A 19313-nucleotide genomic window follows, 5' to 3' on the forward strand; every position below is an offset into this window, starting at 1 on the left:
GCGGGGGGGCAGGGTGCAAGGAGAAGGCGGAAAAGGGATGGGGATTAAAACCCGGGCTGGAGGGCCGGGATCGGGGGAGGGGGCGGGGGCGGCGAGTTAAAAAGCAGAAAGACAAGTAACTAGTGAATGAGTGAGGGAAGGGGGGTGAGCGCACGATTTCCGGCCTCGGGCGCGCAAGAATTTGTAATGAGCTTGATTAGAGTGAGGCGGCCCGACATTTATTACACACAATACCCAGAATAACAGGGCGCCGCGCGAGGGCCAGCGCCGGCCGCCGCCAGGCGCGCCAGGGAGGGCGCAGGGGGAGGAGGAGAGGGGGCTTCCCTGGCAGCGCCGCCGCGGCGGGGAGGGAGCGCGCGGCGCGCGGGCGGCAGGGGCAGGTGTGCGAGGGAGCCGCCGGGAGGAGGGGCCGGGCTGGCGGAGCTGGGGGTGGGGGTGAAAGTGACGGGGAGGAGGGGGCGCGGGCCAGGGGAAAAGCTAACCAACCACCCACACGCCACAAAAACCACAGAAAGGAATACGTCGGGAGCGTCGCGGGCGGGCACCCAGGGAACAGGCGAGGCGGGGAGGGCGCACCGGCCCCGCGGGAGAGAGGCCCGGACTGGCAGGTGACAGGCGTAGAGTAGTGAGGTAGGGGACTTCAGGAAGTGGCTGAAGGGGACCAGCGGGAGGGAGAGCTCTCCCGAGAAGCGTGGAGGGTGCAGAAACGTTTGCAGGGGAATAAAGGCCAGGATCCTTAAAATGTTCTCGCGAATTATTTATCCTGAAAGAGGATAAATCCTAAAGTATTTCTGGCGCCAACGTGAAAACATGAGTAAGAGCTTTCTATACAAGTCAGAGGTAGGTTCAAAACTCCCTCGCTTCTGAGCCATATAACACTTGGGAGGAAGAAATACGTGGCCCATGGTGGCCGAGTTAAACAAAATTTGGGTCACTTAATAAAAGAGACCTGACTTGTTATTAAAAAGGAAATGGCACCATTCTTAATTTCACACCGGCGAAAGACAAAGTTTGGGTGGGTAAATACATCCGTTGTTGCAATAAATACTTCTGCAATCTAGGCTAAGTTACCCAGTTAGATAAATGGTCATTAGCACATAAGTGTGATCCTCTTATTTAGATAATCTATTAAATGTAGTTCCTATAAAAATGAAGAACATTACAGTCTCACCCAAAACAGAGATGCAGTGTTTATCGCTTACGTTTCAGCACTAACATCTCAGTCCCTGAAGGCAGTTAGTCATGAAACAAAAACAAAAATGTTATAAGAATTATTTTTCAGAATACACTAGTAGGGAAAAGAAAAAAAAGTCAGTCAGATAAACATTTTGTTACACATAAAAAAGCAACAAGTTAGCACAAGTACTGAGATAAGAGGAACATATGCAAATTAAGCTCTTTAAAGCTACCAATACACACTTAGAGACACTGTTTACATTAGAAATCTAAGAAAAGCAGAAGGTAAAGCAGAAGATAAAGTATAGGAAATAATGGCCTCCTGGGGAGGACAAGTTTAGGAGAGACAGAATGAAAATATATCACTCTAATGGCACCCAAGTTTCACCCACAAACCAGAAAGGTTAGTCAAAATCGAGGAAGGCAACCCATGAATCTTGGCACATATAAACCCAAGCCTTGAGCAAAAGAAAGACTGTGTGATGATAAACACAGCATCACAAACAAGAAAAAACCCCAAACGAGATCACATTTCAAACGTTGAAATGTGGGGAAATAATGGAGGAGAATGTTTTAATTAAAGTATAAGAAACATAATAATACTGAAAAGAAGAACAGATAGCAATGAATTATCTCTATAATGACAATGATTTTTGCAATATGATAGGTTAAGTTAGGAATTTCCAAAATGTATGTTTTAAGAGTTGCTCCAGCCGGTGACGCCTGACAGGTGTTCCTGCCTGGTTTGCAGAAGGGACAGTACATCCTAGTGTCACACTGCACACATTTACAAAAATAGTAACATAAGAAAATTAATAAAAATTACAGACTACAAAATAAAAAGTTATCCATGCAACTTCACCTGAAGTAGAATGTTTTTAAAAGAGGAAAGGAAAGTTCTTAAGCAAAAACAAAATCTGAATAAAGAGAAGACTAAAATGGGGTTATTGAAAATATCAATATTAAGACACCTTGGAATAAAATACTGTAAATACGTTTATCCCATAATTTACACAATAAATAAGACCAAAAGCTTCCCAACTGCCTTAGCTTCCTAATGACTTGGCCAATGCTAATGTAATGTGGGACTTAAAACAGTAATCTTTAAATCTGAATAGCATCTTTTATCCAGGAATTACAAACTAAGTCTGAAGCACAAAACATAAAAGTGTGTAATAAGGATGGACATAGACTTGGAAAAAAGATAAACAGAATAAATGAGGATAAAAACATCTACAAACAACTTTATTATAAAGAATAACGATATAGTACAATTATGAATCTATTAATCACATATACATACTAATTTCCCCTCAAGCCCATCCTTTTTTTAGAACTATATGATTGTAATAAATGACATAAGTAAAGTGATACTGAGGTTTATGCCTTCCAAGTCATACACTATAAGGATAAACTTAATTACTATAAATTATCTTCCCCTTAGAATATTCATTATGGCCACTGAGCACTGGTCAGTGTAAAACTAGGTTAAAATAAAGGTGAAAAAAAGAAAGGTTATTAGAAAAATGCCACTGTCTGGGCATGTGTGAGGATAAAATATCAGGGGGGGAAAACATCATTCTACACAGGCATCTTATATTTGTCAATAAAGATGCAAGCAAGTATTAGAAAAAGTTCAAACAAAAACTTTCTAAATCTAGATATCAAAATAGTAAACATGTAAAACATGAAACAGTGCAAGTCAAATAATGAACTGTTAACATGTGGATGTACAGTTAAAACTGAGTGCATCCATTTTTCATCCCATGAGAAGCCATTCCGACTGGCTACAAAAAAAGAGTAGTTAAGATAAAATATTGTAACAGATATACAAGATTTTTTTTTAAATAATGAAAGAATGGCTGCATGTTTCAGATGGCACCGTATTAAGATAAATATGCAGGCAGATATCCGAAAGCATTAAAACACATTCAGAGTTCTGAATAGCACATACATTTGTAATAAACAGAGAAAGCATTTAGAATTTGCACGCTTTTAAGATATGGCAACTCCGCCAGTGACTGTGTTAGCAAAGCAATGCTTACCACCATAGCACTTTCTAAGGACATTTTTTTTCCATCTTTTTAAATTCAAATACAGTTGGCTATCTCCCTACACTTTTAAAGCAGCACAATTTATGTAGCATATTGCTCTTTTTTGTCGTGTCAACTCTTTGTTTTTTGGCTTTAGCTGCAGGTGGTGTTTTCCATACATGAATTTCTGGGAATATGGTCTGTGTTGGCCATATAAGGATATCTATTTGAGCCATATGTTTTGCTGTCATGTGTCTCATTTTGTCTGTCTGGGATGTCAGGACTGATTTCCACATCGTTTTTTGAATAGACCAAATAAAATTTGTAAGAGCAGAGAGGAAAAAGCTGGGGCTGGAGCCCAAACAACGTTGTCAAAACATACATTGGAGAGGAAATGCAATATCCTGTAAATATTTGCACCTTTCTTCTCACATCTTATCTGTGGCTGACATCATCACAACTGCATAGTTTAAGACAGTATCTACTTGCTCAAGTTCAGAAGTTTGCAGTATGCTATGCATGCAGCTTAATCAGACAGACCCCACATCTTTGGAGGTCGATGATGGCAAGGCACACTTCTACTCTGAGTGCCATGGGTCCTGCAGGCAGCTTGACCCAGCCTTGAACTTGGGGAAGGGAAGCTGTCTCATGCTTTTGTTATTTTAGTGAATAAACGAAACTCTGATTAAACTTTCTGACTAATCTTACAAGAAAGTATAGCCCCTATTTTATACTCTCATAGCCTCTTGCGTTTTTCTTTGGTAAGTCACCACAGTCTTAATCAAATAATACATTGAATAATTATTGGGTTAATAAATGTCTCCCATAAAGTCCTACGAGAACAGAGACTGTGTGTCTTGCTTCCTGCCACACTGTCAGGAATTCATATGCCGTACCTGCAATATCTACACGATGAAGAAAGATATAAGAGCGCAAAGCTCAGTGTCACTTGCAACCAACTCCCACCGCTAACTGCAATCACAATTCCTTTTAGAGAATTGCAAAAGGAAGGGGCAGTGGGGAGGGTGACGACTATATCATTTAAATTTGAACTGATTGAAATTAAATACAATTTACAATTGAGCTCCTCAGTCACATTTCAAGTGTTCAATAGCCTTGTGTGGTATTGGGCAGTGTAGATTATAAAACACTTCCACCATTGCTGAAAGTTCTTCTGGACAGCACTTAGCTAGTGAACTTCTCTAAAAGATGACCAAGTAAATCCAAGACCTGGCCAGGAGTCTTAGAGGTGCTGAATGGCTTTTAGACATTCTAATAATGTACAAACTGAAATCATTTTCCATTTTAGACTTAGCCCATAGATCTGTAAAGTTGCATGTAATGAGGCTTGTGTGCCGCTGCTCACAATTAAAACGACTTTCTAGACATTGTCTGTATTTGAAAGGGTCCTGTCTGTAGTATATCTGGAATAATATGCATTTACGCCAAATGCTGCTTTCCATAAGCATTTCAGTAGCTCCTAGGTGGTGGTAAAAACCACAAAGTCATTCCCTACCCTCACTCCCACTCCTACATTAAATAAGCATAGTTGCAGTTAGAAATGGCTCTTTTGGAAGCTTTAAGGTAGGTACCTACTCAAACTGGACAAACATCCGGACATACCAAACAAATAATAGTACACTGCAGAAAATAATAGCAAAAGGCTTGAATGTGTTTCTGGGGAGATAAAGGAGCAATGATAATGAACATGCGTCTTCAAGTTTTTTCTTTGTGTGTTTTCCCTAATAAATGGGGTTTCCATTATAGCCAAACTGATAGCGATCAAAAGTTGTTTCCTAATTACATTGGGATGGATGTAAATACACACTGGTAATTTGTGATACGGTTTTAATAGACAAAGGTCATTATGAAAGCCGAGCAAAGAGAGGCCAATATTGATGCTAGTTTTGGGAAAGCTGGTAAGGGAAAAGAACAGCCATTGTAGTTGGCTTCTAGAACCTGATGGACTATCTGGGCCCTTTACTCAGAAATATAGTCCCCACCCCCTTTTTATAAGCAAGAATGCAATGGGTAAAAAAATTCTGAAAGCCACCTTTCCTTCCATAGATGTCAGTATGGATCGTAAACTTAACAGGACACAATGGTAATATCTGCATCAAAATTGGTATCTCTATCTAGACTTAGATCCAAAAATTGAGTCGGGAGGGGAAAGGATTCCGGTGATGGCTGCTGAGTCCTCTACTGTAGATATCACCATCAGAATACTTAGTTTCAGGTTGCCTCGCTTCCCCTTGGATTGCTTCTGGAGTGGCCCCCCCCTTCTCACCTGGGGACCTCCCTTCTGCCATATCCTTAGTAGGCAGCTTGATTGCCCCTCTTCAGTCCCCAGCCTTCTCCAGCTGTTCCTTATATCCTTCTTGACGCTCCATCGCGCTACCTGGCCCCTTCAGTGTGCTGTTCCGTATTTATATGCCTGCCCTTCCAAACTGCAAGTCTGTAAGCACCTTGAGGGTGCATTTCTGTCTGTGTTCCTGGAGTCTCTCACAGTGCCTGCCATCACAGGGAAAGGAACCCAAGAACTATTTTTAATGAGCGAGTGCTTATAAGAAATCTTAGGCAGATTCTTGCAATCTTAGAAAGTAAAGTCAGGTGCCGGGATCAGAAGTTAGCTCAGTGGCTCCCCAAATGGGCTTCATATTAACATCACCTAAGGAGCTCCTTCAACAACCCAGATGTCCACGCTGCACCCCACTGCAATGACCAGGCATTCTGTTGTTTGGAACACCCAGAATGATTCCATTGTACAGCCCAGTTTGGCACCCACTGGGTTAGGTAATATTTTGAAGATAGGAAATCAAATATACCTGCTAGGAAATCCTCAAGTGAAGTTTTTGACCCAATCTTGAGGTCACTTGTAAAGGTTAAGGCTGTGCCAGGAACCAGAACGTGCCCTAAATTTAAGGAATGTATGTGCAGGGAAGCCACTAAGTTAAAAAAAAAAAAAGAGGGGGACATGCTATTAGATGATTGATTTGTCAATTAAAGGTATGCTGTTTGAGGAACCATGATGAAGTAGCATTTTGCACTTGCTTGAGATTTACTAGGGTGCCAGAAATCCTGTACAGGTATATGATTTGCCATCACAGACATAAGCAACTAACCACAAAATTACACATGGAAGTCAAGTTCTGAAACCAGTCTATTATTTACTGGAGCCAGAATCATCCCAGTTTCCTCTATTTCTTTTGTCCACATAGTTGAGCATGATTTTTCTCCCAGAAAACTTCAACCTTGAGTGAGCTTCTCCTTGAGCAGTTGAAAACTGTTCCACTTATTTCCAGACCAACTCACTAAGTACTGAAGTATTAACATCGACCGTGCCAAAGAGCCAGGGCAGGTCATCACAGCCCTAGATGCCATGCAGTACTCTCAGGAAGGTCAAGAGATTTTAATTCCAACAAAGCCAAACAGCAACCATTCTAACCAACCTTTTTAGCCGAGACATAACCAAATCTTTAGTGATGTGAATGTTACCACTAATCTTTCCTGGCTTAATTGGAGGGAGAAACAGTTTGAGGTTACAGTGGACCTGAATCCTGGTTCAGATCTTTGGGCAGAGTATCAGCCAAAGGCAATCACTACCACCGACTGCCGTACTCATCACCACAAGGCACGAGGCAGGAGTTGTCCATCAGGAAGAAAGCCACCGCCAGAAACTACTGCATCACACCTGGACGGTGACTAAATTCCACTATAATGCCTGGAATTTGTTGAAGCCAGGGAGAAGTTCATTCAGAAGTAGAGCACATTCTATTTGGGATGATGGAAAAGATCTGGAAGCAGACTGTGTTGATGGTTACACAACAGGGCGGATATAATGAATGCCACTGAATTGTACACTTAAAAGTTGTCAAAATGGCATACTTTGTTATATATCTTTTACCACAATTAAAAAAATTTTAAACAACAAAAAACAATCTTTCACCTATTCTAAGTTCAGCAGATATAGATATACACATATACATATTGTGAAAATATTATGCCAAGTAGAAAAACAATGAGCTACAACATATTGAACAACCTCATGCTCACAGACAACCTTTCATTGCTTTGTCCTTACCCACCAACAGCCACAGTCCAGTCTATGCAAGATAATTAATTCATATGATGAATACCTGACCCAAGGATAATTAACATGGATTGGTAATTAGACACCATGTTCCCACCCAAAGTAGGTAATCTGACGGTCCTATAATGCAAGAAAATGGTTCTCTTTTCATATTTTACTCTATACTGTTATTTTTGCAAAAGAGGAGAATGAAGCATAAACAAAAACAAACAAATAAGAGTATGTTAAGTCCAAAAATTCTTTCTTGGATGTTTTGTAAATGAGTAAAAATTAACTGTATTCCTGAAATGGTAGACCTTCCAATTAAACAGTACTCAGAGTGTTGAACATTTACATGCAGCTCAGCCACAGATGTGTCAGTGCAATAATTTATAACATGTCTCTGTATAAAGACTTTAGGTTCTACTTTTAAATAAAAATTTAATTTTTGTTTAAAAAAGCCCAAAAGTCTTTCAAATTTAATTTTCAGTCACGTTTTAGTAATAATAATTAGAATTAAAGTATTTAACTCTGAAGCAATAACTTATATCATCTTTTTCTATAATATATTGTCCTATATTCTATTTCCTATAATCTAGCCTTAGTGATTTCACATTTATTTTATATTAGGGACTTTTATATTAATGATGAAGTTTTTAATGTACTGGAAATTCATATATAAATTATATCTTACTGAAGTTCATACCTATATATTTTTGATGCATGATTAAGAAATAATAATACATAGTAAAGCCAAACTAAAGTTACAAATTAGGTATGAAAGCATAAATAAAATCCTAAGAAAAGTTTCACTATACAGCTGTAAGCTAGACATAGCCAGTTAGCCATTTTGCAGGTGCCCCTTTATTTGTGTGTGTACTGTAGAATTTAATTCATTAAATAACTAACATGAACCATAAATATGCAAATTTCCAGCTGATATGAAGCAAAAAGTTGATAAATAATGCTTCTGTATAACTTTAAAAACAGAACAAGTGAGCCTGAGGCTATTTTTTAATCATTTATTTATTCTGTAAAGACTATTTTTATTTGTATTTTAAATATATACATATAAATATACTTTGGAGAGAAACAAACAGCATATTTATGAAAAAAATTTTATAGGGACCAGCTTGTAACTGTTTTGAGACTGTATTGCTTTAAAGATGGACAATACCCATCATTGTATTACTCCTACAACTAAAAAAAAACTACATGTTCACACTATCTTAATTAAAATTAAACTCATATCTCCATGAAGATAACAAGGCTCTCAAAAATAACTTTTCAATTTGCTTTGTACAAAGGGGTTTTGTCACTAAAAATTTAAAACACTGAAAGTGTAAAGGCATCTTTGTGGCTGGCGTATTCTGCAGATCAGGAGAAAAACCAAATCTTGGGGCAGTCTCTATAGATTGGGGAAATCCAATTGTTTGGCCAACATCCTAGTATGAATAAATGTAGCTATGACATAATACATGTTCATAGATACTATTTGTGTGTCATACAAGAGAATATTACACAATTTAAAACTAGTCTACCACAGTCTTCATTAGAAATTCTTTAAAACCCAGAGTAAGTGTAGCACCTCGATCATTAAGCAACTCCCACGAAAGATAAATGACATTGGGTAAAGCAGTGGAGAAAGGAAGAACCTGCAGGGGGGCTTGCTCCATCCTCTACTAGCTAGCTGAGTGAACCTCCACAAGTCAGACAGGATCGGGCTCCGTATCTACAAAACGATGGAAAAGAATCTGATCATCTTTAAGACCACATAAAAAATTCGCTGCCCTTTCATTTAATTTTAAAAACCAAGTTCACTTTAAAGAGAATATAAAGGTATAAGGAAATTTTTCACATGCTACATGAGATGTTTATCTATATATGAGACAGGTGTCAAACAAACAAATAAAAAAAAAAAAAAGAAAAGAAAAACACCACTAAGGCAAAGAGAAACTTTAACTCACCAGATTCCATCTGTTACATTTGAATTCATGCATAATTGATTATCCATGACTGGTAAGTTCTTTTCTCACTAGCCGACCACAGTTTTCTAAACATTATGTATTAAATCACTACTAAAGTAGACCACATTTCAGAAACAGTAAGGGCAGAATAAGAATATTTTAAATGAAAAATTACATGCTGGTTAATAATAATACAGCTGACCTATGTTTAAGGGAGAGAAATTTTAATCATGTGCATATTAAATATTAATAACCTATTCTGTTATTGTTATAATAAGGTTAAGTAGGCTTCTCCCTGCTTAAGGAAAAAGAGAGAAGTAGGAATGCATAATGGCGCAAAAAGACACTGAGATGGGAGACAGACATAAGGAAAATGTGTCAACAATAAACAAGAGGAAATGAGAAAGAAGGAAAAGATGAAGGTGGAAACTAATCTCTATGTGTCATTATGACTGCCAGAGTACTGGCAAAGAAGCAGCATCCTTTTATTTCAATTTTAATCATTTCTGAATTTTAATACCCAGCTCCTTTTGTAATTCTCCTGGCATCCCCCATATGCCTCCATCCCAGCCAAAACACCAGTGTAAATTAAATGGCAGGCAACCACACCACTGTTGTAGCCTCCCCAAAGAACCTACCAGGTGACCAAAAGCAAAAAAAGGTATGTCTACCTTATATCCCTGAGGACATCTAGCCAATTAACTGGCTGAATGTTCTCTACTTTCTTTAATTTTGAAAAGAAGGACAGTAGTTAGGTAATCTACAGATAGAGAATCATGAAAAAAATAATAAAGCAAGCCAGTAGTAATACAATAATCAGTGACCATCAGGGCCTGGAAAAATGAGTTTGCTCTCACTGGCACTAAGGAGCATCACATGATTATTTAATTACAGCTCTAATTTTTGTCTCGTGGATGGCAACATATCAACAATTAATAGGGCAAATAGAGGAGACTGTTTTTAAAGAGACAGAATGTGCATGATAATGTAATAGGTCACACAGCAGTGTACCGCCTAAGAATACTTTCCTTTCTGTAACTAAATAGGACTGTCTTGCAAATAGCCCCACACATGTTTTTAAAAGAAAATAAATTTAAGGAGGAAGTATGTTTTTTAGATAACTTTCATAGAATGCCCAGAACTTTTTAGAATGTTTTAGATACAGCTAATGCAACCCCATTGCAACTCTAGTATTAATTTAAAAGAATGGAGTGAAATCTTCATTACTATAAATATCCTCAATCTTAAAACAATAAAAACAAACAAACAATATATATATAGTTACAATGAAAACTATTTTTTATGCAGTAATCATGGCTGACATTTTTTCATTGGGACCCTGAAAAAATATCCTTATTGTAGGAAAGACTAGATAGAGGTCAATCAGCCTTGGGCCACTGTAAAAAGTATTTTTGGTCCCAGAATATGACAAAGACCATTATATGGTGACCTAACTGCAAGACCTAGGAAGTGTTCTGTATTGACTCTAATACAGATTGTTACCACAACCAACCACCGAAGGACCATGAACCTGAACGAAGATACTTCACCTAATCCTTGAGGTCAGACAATGAGGATAAAACAGACCCCAGTGCTACTGTCAAAAAATGACGGAGCACATAGTTAAAGAAGAAAAACATTCAATTATTGAGAAAGCCGGACATGTGTAGATTAAGTGTTCAGATAACCCCAGTAAAACCAGAAAATTAGAGAGAAAGGTCTCCCCACCCCCATTAAATCATTATCACGGCACAAGCTAAATTCACTGTTTTATTATTAATTTAGCAAATCTTTAATGAGTGCTTACTATACAAGACACTGAATGCTAACCGTGAACTTTTTCCTATTTTATATGAGACATGCACCTTACATTGAATTTCTTTTTTATAGCTTAATATCTTACAGAAATAAAGATAAACAGCACCTAAAAATCATAAAGTGGGAATACTAGTGTCTTTTTAAGTGCTGTATTACATGGCCACAAGGTCTACCTATCCAAATTAACCAAGGGGATTCAAAGAGTTAACCAATTTGATAGAATTGTCTAAGTCAGGCTAAGTCCAGCTTCAAACTTCTCTAGGTAGGCACCCATTGTTCTGCCATGCCAAAAGCCAAAGCAAAAACTCTGGCTTAAAATCTGGAAAATGAAAGAGTCTTAGAACTACTGCTGTGATCAACGGCTCAAATGTACCTTAATTATCAGGTTTTGGACCATTTTAAGAAAACATAACTTGGATAAAGGAACAGTGACTAAAATGATTCCACAAAAAAAGAAGTATTACGAGGAGCTAGATCAACTCACTAAGCTTCTAATGGCTTGGGCTGGCCAAAGTTCATCAGTAAACAAGAAAATGTGGGCATCTCAAAAGACAATGTGGGAAAGGTCAAACTGCTGAGGGGCAACAATTTCTAAAGCTACTGGCAAAGTGACCAAGGCAATAGTAACTACAAGGAGAGAAAAACAAAACAAAACAAAGCAAAAACAAAAAACCAGGAAGAACATTTTGCATCCCAGTGAAAAGTTCTCAAATTAAGTTATTTTAGTAGAAAACATTTTGATGATTCTGGACCAAAATGTGACTCTATACATTCTAAAAGAATATTTTCAAGAGTCTAGCAAGCAGCAGCTTGTAAGTAAGCATATACATCATTCTCTCTCTCTCTTTTTTTAACATGACTGTTAATGTAGAGTTAACGTGTCTCAGAAAAGGCTGTAATTAACTGTCTACTGCTCTAATAACACTAATAAGCGTACAGTATTATTAAAATACAATGACTGCATACAAAGTAAGGCTGTCATTTTTTTTTTACTTTTAAGATAATGTTCTAAATTGTTTTTGAGTCTTTTTCAACCACCCAAAAGAGCCTTCCTCCAAGATTTGTTTTATAAAACACAGTTATTAAAATATTTTTATTTCCTCCCATAGTCTGGAGAAATCTAACGTTAAACAGGATATCTAGGTGTCCTGTCAATTGGGAAAGACACAATGGAAAATACTTGGATTATTTTTACCAATTCCGTAAATTCTTTTAAAACTGTAAGCATTTTTAGTTTCGCACCTCACTCACTGATAAAATACTTGAATGGGAAGAGAAAGGTTTAGCTTTATCAAGAATCACATACCCATGTTGTTCATTTCCCAGTGATTTCCACTGTCTGGTTCACTGGGACAGGAAAACTCAATTGCATTCAACATCAAACAGCTAATTATGTGTATGCTATATTCAAGACTAGCTCCATTTCAAAAGATATCTGTGTACACTGGGTTCTATTTTATTTATAATAATTATGACAATAAAATATTTATAACATAAAACCTCTTTTACCTTAAAGTCCTTAACATTATAAACGTTAAAAGGCCAAATTCTCATTTACATGCTCTTAACAGCATTACAGAAACCATTGAGTAAGACTAGAAAGGAACATCTAGCAATCAAGTTTACTATACACATGGCTTCCTGGAATACTGCATCTAAAGAACACCCTTTTCTTTAAATATCTCAAGGACAGATAGTCTAATAACTTCCCATGGGAGCTTTCTACTATATTTTGCCACCCAGAAAAGAATGCCCACTGAAGAATTTTTGTTGATATCTGCTCTCAAATCATCTCTAGCTGAGAAAAAGCAACATCCCAGATTCTCCATATGGAATTGATAGGAACATTTCTGGCACTTACCCTCCAAATACCAGAAGCTGCTCTCTGAATCTAGCCCTACAGGAGAGCTATCAAAAAGTAGTCTTTGATGAGGTGACAATGACGGAAGTTCTCTCTGGCAGTGCTAGCAAGGCAGAAGCATCCCCAAATGAGGTGGTTACCAGTTGCCTGTGAAGCAGCTGGACCATTACTGCAGTTCTGAGGGTACGTCACAAATCAGGTCATAGCTCTGGGTAGAGTCCACCCACTTCACCCTGCACAACGCCCTCCACTTCCTGCACACCTGGGGGGGAGGGGAGGGGGGGCAATGCAGGTCCACAGACACTCTTGTAAAGGCACAACCAGGTGCAGCCTGACATCCGCTTCTTCTGCAAGCGTTTCAGCTTCATTTTGGGGACCTGCACCCCGAGGTACTCAAAATGTGCGCAGTAATAAGCAGGTTCTAAGATGAATGATGAACATACAATATTGCACAGTTTAGTGTTTTATCCAGCAAGATCTTTCCTCCACTGGAAACTGAACCAAGTCTTAATTTTTGGTTACAAGACACTTCACGACCAAATGTCAAATAACTGGACTGCAATTTCAGGAGAATCTAGGGACACAAATGCTGGGGTACCAGTTAACTAATTTCCATCTCTCATAACTAAACCAGATCACCGCATAAACTGAATTACATCCTTGAAAGTCCATTGAAAGGGATAATCAGAATTTCTATTACGAATGAAGCCTCAGACGGCAACAACAGTGGAAGTGATATAGAATAACTTGAAAGAATAAAAATAGGCCAATATGCTGGAGAAATGCTATGCTACTAAATCTCACCCTGAATGCATATACACACAATCTGTATCTATTTACTCTGAAATGAAATATCTGATCTTAAAAAAGACTTTAAAGAAATAAACAGCAAAAGGTACCACTGGCACAAGTTCAAAAGTACTAAATAATGTGTGTTAATGTGTTGATCACACTCTATGAAGACATCAAGTTTAAATACACTTACCATTGAGAATAGCACTTAAGAACAATATATAAATTACCATAGTAGACACTCTTTCTTTGGTAGAGTGAAGCAGAAGAACCTTGTCTAACAAATTTGATTTATATGCTGTATTAAGACCACATTCTGCTCTGATGTCAATGAAATATGTGATTAGAGATTGACAACTGTATGTAGACGATGAGTGTAAAAACTACTTACAGAATGTAAGTGAAAATCAGCATTTTCTCAAGTTAACCATAAGTTTTAGAATTCAACTTTAACAGTGTTTTGATGTTTCCAGGAGTTTGAAAGAGAAGGGACTTTTAATTTTAAATGAAAACAATAAATGCATTTAGTATTATAACAAAGTTGAAATCACCCTTATCTTATGGTTGATAAATTAACAGGAAAGGAGGCAAGAATATTTTCAGAGGAAAGCCAACAGTATCAAGCAATCAATGAGCCCTACTTTGTACTTATATTTGCAGATTTCCATTAAAAACTGAAACATTACATCTAAGACTTGGGAGGGAAGACACTTTATCAAAGTTATTATCTAAGTTATTATTTGGGACTTTGTAGAAAGTTAATTTAGAAAACACACACTTAGATGTGTTTGAACGTATTTGTCCTGAGGTTGTTCCAAGATGACTATTTTAAGTGGCATGCAGATTCTTTGGGGGTTTTGATGTTCTAGTTGAGGTATGTAAAGTAACGTGTCTTCCAACTGGTTCTCACAGAACAGAAATGAAATTACTCTGCTTTAAGGTTTTGCCACTGGGAAACCATAAGAAAAACTGCTCTCGACCCCTACCCCCAACCAGGAAGAGTCTGCAGCCCTTCAGCACAGGTAGATATTATAATGGAGACAGAGCTGTTCTTTAGTGGTGACAGGAATATAAATACGTGCACTAACCTATAAACTGGTACTTACTTCAGGAAGGTAAGTAATATTTTTCCTCTGATTGCTGAGCTGTCAGTTTAATGCGGCGTAAATAAACAGTAGGTGCCTGCTAGCTCGAAGTAGGAAGTGTTCATTCCACACGAGGAACAGATTACTGAAGCCTGATGCTCATCATGCTGCAACATAACTTTCATTTTACCAGAAAATACACCCTACCGTGGATGATTTTTCGTGCCTGATCTATTAATTAACTTAACTCTGTTCTGTCAAAATGTAAACCAATTTGTTAAAATCAGCCCAGACTTTTGGAGTTTGAAAACCAAATCAATTTGAAAAGCAAGAGTAATGACTGTTCTGTAATCTGATCACAAATGCTAAAACTGAGTACTTAATAGAATAAGCAATAACTGTACAAAACCCAGAAAAGGGAAAAGAACAAATTGGAATATAGAAATTAATAATCTGAGTTATGGAATTTACTCAAAACCCTCCACCTTTGCTAATTAAAAGCAACTGGCACCTTTACTTTTTTGCCACCTTGTGCTACTTTGGCCTGTTCAATATGTATGCTTATTCTGCTCTCTGAAATACCTAAAGGTAAACCATTCATAAAAATCAAATCATACTCCTTAATTCTAACAGTAACATTCCTCGACTCTGCTGAGAGAAGTGGCAAGCTTGAAGATCAAGTGACGATACCCTTCCTAACAGCATTCATATAAAATATGGTTTTCTTTCTATTTTCTATATACCACAAAGCTATGACAGTACATAGCAACTAATTATCTCCTTATATACAAGCACTGAGCAAAATATTTCATGGCATCATTTAAAATGGGAACTCATCTTATCTAAAGAGTATACAAGGCAAGGGGGGGCAGTATTTAAAACATGAACACATTCTGATAATTAATCAATGGACTGTAAAGGAAAAAGAGAGGTTTAAAAATATTTTTGCATTCAACTACAACATGTCTAGACGTGGTCTGAAGATTGAGTCAATGGCATGTATTTATTTTATATACTTCATCAGTCCCAAGTACTAATATAGTAAAAGTCATCCAAGATAACACATCTGGAAAGAAATGATGTGTTTGTGTAAAGGGCATATCTATGTATGGACCTTCTGGAAATTTACGGAGCAGATGAAAAACCACTAGAGTGCTTTACAGAGTCCCTACTGTATATCCATATTGTCTTTAGCTTAATAGCACTTGTAACCAAAAGATATTTACAATAATGAGGAACAGGTGCCTGTCACCTGACCTTTTAGGCCTAATTTATAATCCACAACCTGTCATCTGAAAAAAATAATTCAAAATCTCCTCCAGATATTTCAGTCTTGGCTAATTTAATGTAATCTTTCTTAACCATCACTCAGCATATCATATCTTAGTAAGTCGTAGGTTCATATAGCTGGCAACAGACTTCTTTGCAGAAATAAGCCAATATTCATTTTGTTGTTGTTGTTTAAAATGCTTGGAGACAAAAGAACTAGTTTTGTAGATTATCAAGCAAAGAATGTATTAATTTATTACAACAACTGAACAAAAGGCATTCCTTTTGAATACTTTTACATACAAAGAACTATTATTTATTACATATTTCAGCTTGTGGGAAAATGAGGAATGCATTGATTCTGGACATAACAGACTTTGGGAAGTTCTTTAGGTTTTCTTTATCTCTTTTTTCCTCCGTCTCCCTCCTCCCTCCTACCCCCCCCCCCTCACATTTTAAGGCACTAGTACTTTAGGAGGGAAATCCCTATTTGATCTTTTTTATACATCATTTGTATTATTCATTATTCAGAAAGAAATACAAAACTGAGCAGTGATTTTTATTTCTCTTGTACAATCTTGTTACATGTAGTCATACTCAAATTTAACAGTGCTTTGTATTTTATAGCTACTGTTTACATATTATGTATTACATATGACTGAACAACTCTACATTTAAAATATTGTTTCCATTAGAAAAAATATGAAGTAATAAGTGTCAAATGGAGATGAAGAATAAACATGCTTGGTATATTTATAAAATGCATAGTCATTTAAAATATGCAGAAATAGGACACATATTTTGCTACTGTTACATAGTATGCACATTGTTTAAAGTATATTTAATAATGTGCCTAACCAAGTTAATTAAAGTATTTATGTCTGACGATTGTGTTAAACATTTGGAGAGTTAGTGAAAGATACAACCAGTTACTTCTGCAAACTAAAGTTGAAATTATGCACTTATTATAACCTTTTCTAACAATGTGAGAAAAACAGAGTAAATATATTAAATTTGTTTCACAACAGATGCTTAGGTTGTTAATATTTAAGATGCCTATTCATGCTATTCCTGTCTGCACATTTGTCAAAAATGTAAGCCTGAATGCTAATGTTTGCCAGCAGACTGGAGCAGCCAGTATATGAATGTACTACTGTTCTACTAAAATAATATGCAATAGAAATAAAGAACTGCTGCTAAATCATAGCACTAGTACCACACAGCAGATTAAAGGTTTGTAGAGCAAACACCCCAACCTTGGTTTTCTCCAGTCTTAAAGTACCTGGGGGTATTTATTTACTTACTTATTTTTGCAGCTACATTGGACTATAGAATAAATCTTACATTTCTGACATCTCAGAAAAATCCACTTTAGATAGGGTGTAAATTTCAATAAAGTTTCATCGGGATGCGTTACTCTCAGCAGCACAAACACTGTAGATTTCAGGAACTGCTTGGGACAAAACCTGGCACCCAGCAGTCGCATTTTACTTATTCTTACCCCCACCTCTGTCCTTTTGGGAAAGTCAGGTGGTCTGGCCCCTGAGGTTGCAAGCATGGAACTCCAGGTTCTGTCCTGAAAATAGGACGTCCTTCTGTTCTCCCTCTTTTACAACCATGTGGAGTCCAAGTCTTACAACTTTGGTCTGGAAATCCGGAATGCCCCTGAGAAAGTTCACCAAGAAAGGGCGCAGAGGTCAAAGTTGCCAAGCAGGGCACTTGGGGAGGCGATCCCGTGGCTGACACTTGTAAGTAGAATTTGCAACGCCCTAGTGGAGGTCCGGGCCAAAACCTCCCGCAAGAGCCTTAAGTCCCTCTCGGTATTCTGGGGTCATCCCAAGACTCCTGCTCAGTGAATTTCCACGGTACGCGCGTGCCACTGCCCGGACCTGCCACCTGCCTGCATTGTCCCCCTCATGGCGGTTGCCCAAACCGATGCTCCACCGCCCCGGGAACCCCAGCAGCGGAGCTCGGAGAAGGCCGCCACGCTCGGGTCGGGACCGCAGGAGGGAGACCCCGAGGCCGCTCCTGTGCTGCCTCGGTCCCCGCAAAGAGGCAGCACCTCTCCCTGCCTCCAGCCCGTCTCCAAACCCACATTCACTCCAGAAGTCCCTTCAGGACCGGTCTCACTACAGCCAGCGAGTACTGGAAACGCGGAGTGCCGCGGCTTTCAAACTCCCGGATCCAACTTGAGCGCCCCGGCGCCCTAGTGATTCCCGGGATGGAGAAGTTGCCACAAACTTCCCAGGTCCCTGTCCGCCGCCGCTCCCGGCCAGCCGCGCGGGCGGGGGTGGAGGCAGGCGGGGATGGATCGGGGAAGGATGCTCAGCTTACTTGCGATCCGGCGGGGGAACGGTTCCACTCCCCCAGCCTACTTCGCGGGGCACCTCTCTGCCAGCCCGGCTTGAGGCGCACAGAGAGGCTCTCCCTTTCTCCGTAGGCTTCCTTCGGTCTTTTCGATCCCCCCTTTCTCTTCCCAAAGGGGTCATAGTGAGGACCCGAAGGAGTTTGTTCAGCCAGGGTCTGCAGGGCAGGTGTGTTAGTGTGTCCACACCCTGAGAGAGAACGAATGGCATCTTCAAGTCCCCATCCCGCGTGCTCTCCCTCACTCTACCGGCCCACCCCTCTGGCTCCGGCTGCGCGCGACAGAAGAGGCTCGGCAGACCCCTGCCACGGGGCGCCCACGAGAGGGGAGACAAGCTGCTCCAACAAGGGGCGCCGTGGGTGGGTACTACAAAGAAGTTTGGATCGATTCCGAAAAAAAAAAAAAAAAAGACAGAGATAAAAGAGCAAGAGTAGGGAGAAGAAGGGAGGCAAAGGAGCAGAACTCACTCAGGCATGGGCGTAGGGGGCGGCGGTGGCTGTCGAGTGCGGGCCGGAGACCAGGAACGGCTCCCCGGGCAGGCGCACCGGCGTCGGACTTCCGAGGCGGCGGCTTCTGCCTCTTGCGCCGCCGCCGCCGGAGCTGCGGCTGCCGCGGAAGTTAATTGCAACTTGACTTCAAGTTGTCTTCTTTCCCCATCCGAAGTGGGCGTTTAAAGGGGAGAGCGAGGCGAGGAGCGAGCTAGCGAGCGCGCGGGGCCGAGGGAAGGAAGGGAAGGGGGGAGGGAGGAGATGTTAACAGGGGGGGAGGGGGCGGGGGCGGGAGGGGGAAGGGGCCGGCGGGAGCTGCTCTCGGCTCGGCGGTCGCCGCGCCCGCAGTCTGGAGGCGCACCGGAGCGGCCGGGGCGCCCCCCGCGGGAG

The 19313-nt window shown here is 39.5% G+C and overlaps 1 protein-coding gene across 3 annotated transcripts in view; it reads right to left on the reverse strand.

Moving 5' to 3' along the window:
• SATB1 (SATB homeobox 1) overlaps positions 1-19016 on the reverse strand; it is a 102721-nt gene extending 83705 nt beyond the window's left edge. Inside the window, exon 1 of one of the 3 annotated variants that reach the window (XM_036266566.1) lies at positions 18903-19016. The gene's annotated coding sequence lies outside the window, so the exon portion shown is untranslated. Of the gene's footprint in view, positions 1-8933; positions 9134-12924; positions 13620-18902 lie in introns of those variants that run through there. The other 2 variants (XM_036266570.1, XM_036266569.1) reach the window with 2 other exon arrangements.
• Positions 19017-19313: the final 297 nt, after the last annotated feature.

Source organism: Molossus molossus, unplaced genomic scaffold, assembly GCF_014108415.1.
Source record: "Molossus molossus isolate mMolMol1 unplaced genomic scaffold, mMolMol1.p scaffold_m16_p_18, whole genome shotgun sequence".
NCBI lineage: Eukaryota > Metazoa > Chordata > Mammalia > Chiroptera > Molossidae > Molossus > Molossus molossus.